Here is a 10,932-nt window from a genome sequence, read left to right on the forward strand (position 1 = left end):
GTATTTCCTAGCAGTGCTATTGCTGGGTCGTTCGGGAAGTTCTACTGTTAATTTTTTGAGGAAGAGCCACAATATTTTCCAGAGGAGCTGTACCAGTTTACATTCCCACCAAAAGTGTGGGAGGGTGGCCATTTCGCCACATCCTCGCCAGCATCTATAGTCTCCTGATTTATTCATTTTAGCCACTCTGACCAGTGTGAGTTGGTATCTCAGTGAATCCCTTTCTTTTTGAAATCTCCATAATCCTGAGGTTCGTGCACCTGCCAGAAAGTGACCTTCTTTACTTCTCTTGTAAGGCAGCTGGAAACCCTGCAACTGAAGTATCAAGTTGACATTTTCAAGGGACTTACTGGCCCCATAAAGTCAATGTTAGTTCTTTAGAGGTGTATGGCCATATCTGAGTCTATGCAGGTCTTCCTCAGATATGTCATTCTAGTCAAAACCTTGGTAATATAACTAGTATTTCCCACTGTGTAATGTCATAAGGAGTACAAATCCTTATTGAACTTATACAAATAAATAAATTGCCATGAAACTATACGAATACTCATTGAGAGTTTCTAAATTCTGGAAGGATCAAGTTAGGAGAAAAAGATAAATATTTCATATATGTTTACAAAGGAATATTTTACCAAATTTCTGTAAGTCATAGATAGTTTAAGAGAAAAAGTTTCTTTAAATCTGGAAAAGCAAATGTTAGAGAAGCAGTAATGTTTCAAACAATAATCAAGAAAAATATAATCATCTTGCTCAATTCATTCAGCCCTAGTTATTAACTCTTGGTCCGTTTGTACAGTTTTCCCATTATTTCTGGAAATTGTTACTTTTTGGATTATAACACTAACCTGAGTATCAGAGATCTGTATTTGTGTACCAGGGATTATGTAATATCAAATATTAGCAGTATCAAATTATGTAATATCAAATGTTAGGAGTTTACATAATTTCTAGAGTAGTTATAGCATTCACCCATAAAATATAACCTAAGGACGTTTATCATCACTTATTTGATAACACATGCAACTTAATTTGACATATTAAATAAATAAGCCAAAAAAGTCAAAAAGATTTCATTGAGAAGTTGAACTTTGAAGGAAGTTTTTAAGAAATATCAGTTTTTAGGGGCGCCTGGGTGGCTTAGTTGGTTAAGCGTCCGACTTTCGCTTAGGTCATGATCTCGCGGTTCGTGGGTTCGAGTCCCGCGTCGGGCTCTGTGCTGACTGCCAGCTCAGAGCCTGGAGCCTATTTCGGAGTCTGTATCTCACTCTCTCTCTGACCCTCCCCTGCTCATGCTGTCTCTCTCTCTCTCTCTCCTAGAAATAAATAAAAATATATTTAAAAAAAAAAGAAATATCAGTTTTTAAAGCACATGCCCACATCAGGGATTGCCTTTACTAAAAGCAGCTCTTCCTTGCTAAGACCATGCCCTCTTCCCAGGTAGTCCCATCTTTGTTCAACATGGGGTATAAAAGTCCAGAACTTTAGCTCCAATTTAGGATGGTTCAGAAAGGTAACCCAACTTTTGGAACTCCCCAGAGTATTAGCTGAGGCTTCTGTTAACGTTGTGTCACTGCTCAATTTTTGCGTAATCTTGCTCTCTTACTCTCTCTTCTCTTTCCCAGGTGTTGATCACTTCCCAATAATTTTTTTACATTCCGATCTCCATAATCTTAATCCAGACCATGTACACAATCTCTTTCATAAAACTTTTCATAAATATTCCCTTCTCATAAACTTTCTACAACTTTCAATTTCATATTCATATTTCATCCTAAGTTTTTCCTCAGTCTCACTTTCCTTGTATACAGAATTGTTTCCAGTAGTCTAAGTTTTTTTTTTCTAAAAAACAAGAACAAATGCACAAGAAAAATATAAGCAGACTCATAAATACAAACAAACTTGTGGTAGAAAGACAAATGTCATGTGATATTTTTTCTTTTCTCACATATTTTACAATGAAGATAGCATGAGTCTATCTGATTGTCAGTAAACACAGGCAGAAGAATAGTTCTACTTCTAATTCTTACAATCCTAAATACATATCCATTGTAATTAAACCAATAACCTTAAATTAGTTTTAATATTGAATATTTTTCTCATATCATGTGAACTTAAAAAACATTTGGGTTAGTTTCCATTTTTTCTGAGTTTTAGGATGTCCAATTCTTAAAAGTATCTGCTTATAAACCAACTAAATAGAGCTCTTTTACAAATTAATTCTAGCAATACCATCTGAGAAGGTAGCAACATATATGGACACATGTATACAGATAGGATGCAATCAAAATCTTACAACCTCTGTTTTACTAAAATTTGTGGCAAGGACATTTAATGCCTCATTTCCAAATATTTCCCTTTACAAAAGAAATATAATTGCAAGATGGTATTATAATTTATAGATTCATTAATTAGTCATTTTCCTACAGTCTAATGAATACTATGGCCAACCAATATTATAAAAAGATCATTTTTAATTAACATTGCCCAACTTTGGAGAATACAGCTGAAAGGACTGTGAGAAGGAATCAAAGTGTCATTTCCCATTTCCAATTAGAACATGAATGGCTTTATTCAAAGAACCGAAAGTTGCAGCAATGAACAAACCAAATGAAGCCCAAAGGACTTCTGTGAATATTGATTCCTCCCCAGAAGTTGGGGCCTCATTGACTGAACCAAAAAGCCTCCTAGCCACCTTTTTCTCAAGGAACCAAGAAAAGGAAGGCTAAGAGAGCCAAACTAAACAGGAGTAATAAATAAACTCATGAATCATCACACATGAAGTACTCACCAAAATTCTGTCCAAACACAAACCAAAAACCGTTCCCTTGCCACAAGAATTAAATTAAGTCCTGAAAGGGGCGCCTGGGTAGCTTAGTCAGTTAAGCGTCCGACTTTCAATTAGGTCATGATCTCGCGGTTCGTGAGTTCGAGCCCCACGTTGGGCTCTGTGCTGACTGCCAGCTCAGAGCCTGGAGCCTGTTTCAGAGTCTGTGTCTCCCTCTCTCTCTGACCCTCCCTTGCTCACGCTGTCTCTCTCTCTCTCCTAGAAATAAATAAAAATATTAAATAAATAAATAAATAAATAGTCCTGAAGATCAGAAATGTCAAGTTGGGGTGGGACCACAGGGATGGTGTCTAGGACAAAGAGCTTACTCAGATGCTCTGACTCCTCACTGGGCTCCCTTTACCAGCTGGGGGTGATGATGAGCCACAGTCAGATAAATCCTGGCTGGCTCTCCAAAAGTGTGAGCAAATTCAAGTTCATCTGCCTGAGGCATAGCAAAACACCGCACTGAAACATCAAGTATGCAGCAAAGAAAGGGTTTATTCAAGAGGCAGCCAAACAAGGAGAGAGGGTGGGCAAGCCTTAAATTTGTGTCTCAAAGGAGGAAAGTCAGGTATATTTAAAGGCAAATGGTAAAGGTCTGGATAAAAAGTTACAGCTGCACTTATTAGTCTGTAGGTATACTTAGTAGTCCTATTAATCTTTTGGTTACCAGTTTAATATATTAGCTGGCCAAATAGCTAATATGGAGTTGGAGAAGAAGCCTGTAAGAAGATCATAAGTGCTACCAAAAAGAAACGGAAGAAGGGAGGAAGGAAGGATGGAAAGAAGAAAAAATGAAAATAGAAAGACGTGATAAAATACTGTGGGGGTGGGTGTGAAATGGTGGTCAAGGTAAGGGGGTGATCATAAAATGGTGCAGAAGGTGACATCTAAGTCAAGACTTGCAAGAAGTTAGGGATATGCCTTCAAGATACCTGATAGAAAGACAAGCAAGGAAAAGGGAGCAGCAAGTGCAGAGGTTATGATGTAGTTGGCTTGTGATGTCCATGAAAGGAGAAAGTCAGATAAATCAATTTTGCAGTCCCAGGTTCCTCTCCTGCCTAGGCTCCACAGGAAGCCAGAAAAAAAAAGATCCCACTCATGAGATAAATTATCCCTTGTTTTAGGAAATTTCTTCCTCAACATTTTCTTCGTTGTTTCTGGTGAACTCCTTTAAGTCAAACATTGGACTTCCTTTTTTTTTTTTTTTTTGTCTTTAATCCTTTACTCTCAACCATATTTTCAGTGTCTGAAGTTCATCTTAAGGTTATGCATCTAGTTGTGCTGTGGAGAATGGATTATGTTATGATCTGGGTTTATGTTTTACATGGGTGCATGAAAAATTTGACATTACTCCAAGTGGACATCCTGTGATGCGGAGAGCAGTTTTTCACCTGGAAAATGTGTGCACACCAAGAAGCAAGAGGCAAAAGGAGCAGTCTGTCCTGGGTATTTTCCGTTTGCTTCCTCAGATCTGCAGTACTAGTATTTACCCAAATAATACAAAAATACTAACCCAAAGGGATACATGCATCCCAATGTTTATAGCAGTATTATCTATAATAGCCTGCAGGAGTTTGAAGTGCTATGGTATATGCATGTAAAATGAGATCCTTGATCAGATACACTCAGAAGAGGATGAAATTACCTGCTCTGCAGAAATGTTTCTGGTGGGTGTAGCAAGCACTAGGCCATGAAAGTATCACATATGTAATGGTGTAACAGGTAATGCTCCAAAATGTAAGAACCAGTCCTATGAAATCAACATGTCAACAGCTAAAAGGAAAGTCCTTTCTTAAAGGGAATCATGAGGTTGCAGTTTCCATTGTCTGGTTGGGGAGTGTAAATTGCAATTCAAAACAATGTGTTTTGAAAGCACTGCCATAAGTGGAAAACCCCCATTGTAGGCCCAGTCCAGGGTGGCAGCAGCTCCCCCATAACCCAAAGAGATATGGGACCATTTGCACAGGGAATAAGGGGCATGGATATAGTGACGAAGAAATGCCAGAATAGAGTTGCAGACTAATTGAAAGGAATGAGGGAGAGGCTATGGTTTCATGGTAATTGTTGGACCCAAATGAGTTATTGATCTAGAATGGGTGATTAATAGCTGCTAAGGGGTGGTGATCTGGATTCTAGGAAGGACACCTGCTTTGTGGTTAAAGATAGCCTCTGGTATGGTATCATTTGCATGTACTGAAACGTAAGGAATTTTAGTTGTGACTGGTGCCTAGAAAATCTTCATCCAAGTTGGGACATCTCAAATAGGATGGCCTTGAATATGAAAAATGTCCTGCTGCCATTGGCTGGACTGAACTGCTAGCTTGTTAGCAATTGCTTATGTGTCAATGATAAAATGTAAAGAAGATTGTCATGGTCAACAGTGCTTTGCACAACCATTTGTACCACCACAAGCTCAGCAAGCTGAGCTCATCCACCCTACTGTCTTTGGTAAGTGTAGTGTCACTGCAGTGTGGTACGCTGAGACTCTCCAACAGGCTCCACAAAGTACAGTGGTGGTAGTCCCCCTATGAAGTAAAAGACATCTTTTCTCACCCTGTCACTCTTCTAAGGGGCTATCTTGGGTCACAAGAGGCTTAGACAACAGAGGCACCACCACCAATTTTTCAAGATTCATAGTCAGGGGGCTGAGGTGTGGGAATGCCATATCTTCTTAGAAATTGGAAATATTTGCCATGTCATGTTTAGCCCATTCTTGAAGATATAATTTCCAATTTAGTAAAGAGGATTTGGGAGGTGTCCCATATCCACGAATGTGGGTACAAAGGAAAACAGGCTCTGATCCTATGAGGGGTGTTGTTTCTAACAAAGCCTAATTAGCAACCAAAATTTGACATTCAAAGGGTGTTTTAGGCAGCTGTGGAAGGAACAACAACAACGAAAAAAGCAAAACCATTTCGGCAGCCAGAAGGAATGTGGTTAGTCCATGAGCACCAGGATACATAGTCCATGGAGGTCAGTGCTCAACCAAGAAGGAGGAGCCAGAAGGAACTGGGAGAAAGCTTGGTGAATTGACTTTTGTGGCTTGTTGTTCATTATCTCCCCAGTAAAATGTGACCATATAAGCAACTCTAAAAATGAGGTGTAAGTGAGGTATGTTTGCCTCCAAAATGTGAAGAGAATACACCTAAAATGTGTTAGGCTTGCCCTCATGTGGCAGGAGGCTAAATAGTTAACAATTTGTGTTTAACTTTCAGCAGAATTTTCCAGCCTTCAGGGGGCCAACTAATGTTGAGAAAGTTAGCAATTGCGGTTGGCTCTTGAATCTTATGTTAAAAATATTCTAACTTTAATGTTGCAGATGGGTCTCTACCCATGTTATGGTCTCATCTGCCACATCCTTCAAGGGACCTTGCATTAGAATGCCATTCATATAGTGCCAGATGGTGCCAGGGGACACTGTAAGGGCATCCAGAAGGTTTTGTGTGTGGGGTACAGATTGTGTCCATAATCCCATCCTCATAACCAATTTCATTGTAGAGGTGCTTTAGGTGGTATAATAAATAAGATTATTCAAAGTATGGCCTGCTGGATGAGAGGTACAAGCCACCCACACAGGGTCAGTAGTAGCCCCTTCAACATCCAAGCCTACACTTTGGAGAAGTGAAAACCCTGGGGTCATTTTGCTTGAAGACACAGTTTCAAGATGTTTACAAAAGTGAAGTGAAGTCAAATATTTATCACAGAAACAGGGATCAGGGACACAATGAGCTGGGGAAAATATAGTCCTCTATCCCAAGTCACAAGTAACCAGGAGATAAAAAGCAGGGTAGCAAGCACCTATGACTTATAGGATGTTTGGGGTGGAGATCACTAACTTTTCTGTGGGACTCCAGTGGAAGTGGTTATTTTAATTTATTTTATTTTTAATTTGTCAAAGCTTATTTATTTTGAGAGAGTGAGAGAGAGAGAGCGCACAAATGAGGTAGGGACAGGAAAAGAGGGAGAGAGAAAGAGAAAGGGAATCCCAAGCAGGCTCCACGCTGTCAGCACAGAGCCTGATGCGGGGCTTGAACTCACAAACCGTGAGATCACGACCTAAGATGAAATCAAGAGTTGGATTTTTAACCAACTGAGCCACCCAGTTGCCCCTCTAAGTGGTTATTTTAAAAGGTGTGCAGGGGGGCGCCTGGGTAGCTCAGTCGGTTGAGTGTCCGACTTTGGCTCAGGTCATGATCTCACTGCTCGTGGATTTGAGCCCCGCATAAGGCTGTATGCTGACAGAGTCTGGAGGCTGCTTTGGATTCTGTGTCTCCCCCTCTCTCCAAACCCCCCCGGCTCCCGCTCTATCTCTCTCTGCTTCTCAATAACAAATAGATGTTTAAAAACTTTTTTAAAAATTAAATTTAAAAAAGTGCCCAGTGAAAACCAAAGTGGGAACTTGTTATGGGAAGGCTAAGCTTAGGTCCTTATCTAAATATCCAGTCTCCAGGTATGAGCAGGTTGTCATGCTATGCAATACAAAGGCAGCAACTCAAAACAGCTGTTTTCTCATTAGAACTTACTAATCGTCAGCTGATGCCAGGGTTGATTTTGTTTTTCTTCCAGACATAAAAAATAACTCACCTTGTTCTGGTATATCCATATCATTATTTAGCATACTAATGTACATAGATTTATTTACATTAATATATATAGTTTAACTTCCAATATAAGGAAATTTTTTCTATCCTATTATGTGCTATGCAGTGCTATGCTAAGCTATACTATTTTATCGTAATTCCAATGTATCCTAGGATTTAATTCCAGGAAGGGTGAAACAAGCAATTGACAAGATATATAGAATTCTGTATGGACAAAATTGCCTGCCAAACCTCTCAAAAGGCAGAAGACGTATTTGTGTTTATTAATGAATTCCTGATGTGATTTCCAATCTAGAAGGGCTGGATGCTTTAGATAAGCTTTATTTAAATTTTCTATTTCAAGAAAGGTCATGTTCCTACTTGATGTCACAACCACTAATTTGGATATTTATCTTGCTTGTTGCTCATTCCAGATTGTCTTTACAATCTCTGAAAAGATTTACATAATAATAGGCCATGGGGCTGATATGACTTCTCCATTTGGTTTCAGGAAAGACAGTAAATGTATTATCCCTCATGGTTATTCCACAGCTGACAAGGCATTCCTCAAAGAATGACAGTTCACCCGAGAAGAGATATATCCCACAGATCTTTATGATTCACATCTGCAATAACTAGGATTCAAAATAGCAGATGTCAACACTTTACAATATTAGTGTATGACAAAGGCCTTGCCCCTCAGAAATTCCATTTCGGGATGGTCATATTTCTTTAATAGCAATCAAAGCAGAGCCAGACTAGTACAACCTTCGCTAAAAGCTAATTCTGAATAAAACTCAGAATTTATAGCACTTTATTCTAGGAAATACTTAGCTAACACCTACTGGGTTGGGATCAAAGGGTATAAATAAGAAAAGACTATGGAATTGCAAGAAAGATGAACATAGAAACAGAAAAAATGACATTGCAAAGTGTCATCCGCGATTTTAGCAAGGTCACTATTAGCTTACCAGTGGCAGTGGTCAGGCCAGAAAGATCAACCATGTGATTAGAAGACTCAGGCTTTGAAGCAAGCAGTATCACCCTGACCTTTGGGAAAGTCCAGCTAAGAGAGCTGGAGTTTGAGCTCAATAATGTGGTCAAAGATTCAATCAGTCATGCAATCAAACCCAAATAAAGTCTCATGAGACTGAAGCTCAGGTAAGCTTTCCTGATTTGGCAATACATATAGATGTGTCAGAAATAGCACGTCCTGAGAAACTGCAAGATTTGCATTTGGAGTCCTCCAAGACCTCACCCTGGATCTTTTCTTTTGGATGGTCCATAGCCAGTATTATATGTTTCAAATCATGTATAATACTTTCTTGAGTGTCTTTGACTCATTTGAGCTAATTATCCTACCTGAGAAGTATGAAGCTCTGGTTTTATACCAGTTGGTCTCAACCTTGAGCCTGCAGCTGGAACTGAAGTAAGAACAGTCTTGTAAGGAACTATGCCCTTTACCTGTGTGGTCTGACCTAACTCAATGTAGTTACATTACAATTTCTTTGCACAGGACAAATCACCACTCCCAAATCTGGAGACACAAGTGTACCAGACATAACAACTGAGGTATGCTTCCTGGAGTACAGGTTCTGGAGCCCTATGCCAGTAGAAACACTGAACTTGCAATTTCAACAAATTGTAGGATGCTGAGTGCCTTAGCGGGGGAACCCACACTCACATTCTCTTGGTGAGAATCACAAAAGGATTCCCTCATGACCTTACTGGGAGAGAATAACTATTAGGAATTTCAACCAGACCTTCCTCCAACATGCCTACTGTCTAGTGTAAGGTCTTCACCAGAGCTCCATTCTAAAGCCTTATCCAGAATTCTGTCTTTATCCTCATATTTTTTCCAGTTTCACTATGATATATCTTGCAGAAGATCAATTAAAGTTACGTCTGAGGGGAGTTCTCTGTGCCTCTTGTATTTCAATGTCTGCTTCCTTCCCCAAATTGGGGAAGTTCTAAGCTAAAATTTGTTCAAGAACCCCTTCAGCGCCTTTCTCTCTCTTCTTCCTATGGAATTCCTATGCTATAGATATTGTTCCTTTTGATTGCATCACTCAGTTCTCCAATTCTCCTTTCATGCTCCTGGATCAATTGATCTCTCTGATTCTCAGCTTCCTCTTTTTCTATAATTGTGTCCTCGGTTTACCAATTCTCCTCTCTGCCTCTTCAATCCCTGCAGTGGCCACCTGCATTTTATTATGTGACTCATTGATAGCATTTTTTAATTCATCACAACTATTTTTAAGGTCCATAAACTTTGTAGCAATAGCTTCTCTGGTGTCTTCCTCGCCTTTTTCAAGTCAAGTGATTAATTTTATGACTATTGTTCTAAATTCTTGGTCAGTAATGTTACTTATATCTATTTTGATCAATTCTTTAGCTGTCATTTCTTCCTGGAATTTCTTTAGAGGAGAGTTCTTCCATTTCTTCATTTTGGCTAACTTTCTGACTCTTGTCAGTTTTGAAAGCCTGTTATGCGCTCTGCACCTGCGAGTTCTGCTATATTAAAGGAGGGTCGTTGACTGTCCATGGCTTGTTGTTTCAGGAAGTGTTCTTTTAATGGTGTCTGTTAGCACACTCTTCTTGTGCCTTTGGTCATTTTATTTTCCTATTCATAGTGATATTTGGTACTCTCCTCCATATGTACTTTGGCTTGTTTCTTGAGGTAGCCCTTGGAAAGGAAAACAGACAGACAAACAGGGAACAAAAGCACGCAAATGCACAGACAAATCAAACAAATAAGGAAACCGAAAGGAAAAACAAAAACAAACAAAAAAACGCAAAAACAACAAAAGACAAAGACAGTCTAAAAGCATAAAACCAGAAATCCCAGCTACAAATAGAGAGCAGGGTGGAGACAGTGCTGATGGAAGAGCATATACAAAAAGAGAAGCGACAGGGATGGGGAGAAAGAGAAATTGAACATTGACCAGGCAGAAAGACTTTAAAAGACTTAATTCAGAGAGAGAAAAAGGAGAATAGGGTAGGAGATGAGGAGAAAGAAATGAAAATAATGTTACCCAGAGACTTTATAGTCTGATTATTCCAGAGAGAGAGAGAAAGGAAGGTAAAGACGAAGCTATAGAATATGCACTAAGATAATGGATTAAATGTGTTTAAGCAAACCTATAACCAGAGTGCCCAGTGCAGTGGAAAGGAGAGATAAGAATGAGATAAGGGAGAATATATCTGAATAGCAAGAGTTGATCTAGAGTTAATAATGGCAATGCATCAATGCTGGTCTTACCTTCAGCTCTGGTTTAAAATAAAAAAAAGGAGCTCTCGAGTACAGATGGGTATGGCTTGGTGTAGGCAGGTCTCGTTCGACTGTGAGCCCTGCAGGCCACTCCCTGAGGCCCAGCCTTGATGGTTGTGAGGAGAAAAAATGGCGGCACCCCAGTCCCTTTTTGAACCAAGCATTGCGAATCACTCTTTTGGGTCCCTGTGCCCTGGGCGTAGCCAAGGTGGGCCGTGTTCTATGTCCCAAGTCCATCCTCATTTCCACTT

Source organism: Hyaena hyaena, unplaced genomic scaffold (genome assembly GCF_003009895.1).
Source record: "Hyaena hyaena isolate Hyena2069 unplaced genomic scaffold, ASM300989v1 scaffold_1679, whole genome shotgun sequence".
Lineage (NCBI taxonomy): Eukaryota > Metazoa > Chordata > Mammalia > Carnivora > Hyaenidae > Hyaena > Hyaena hyaena.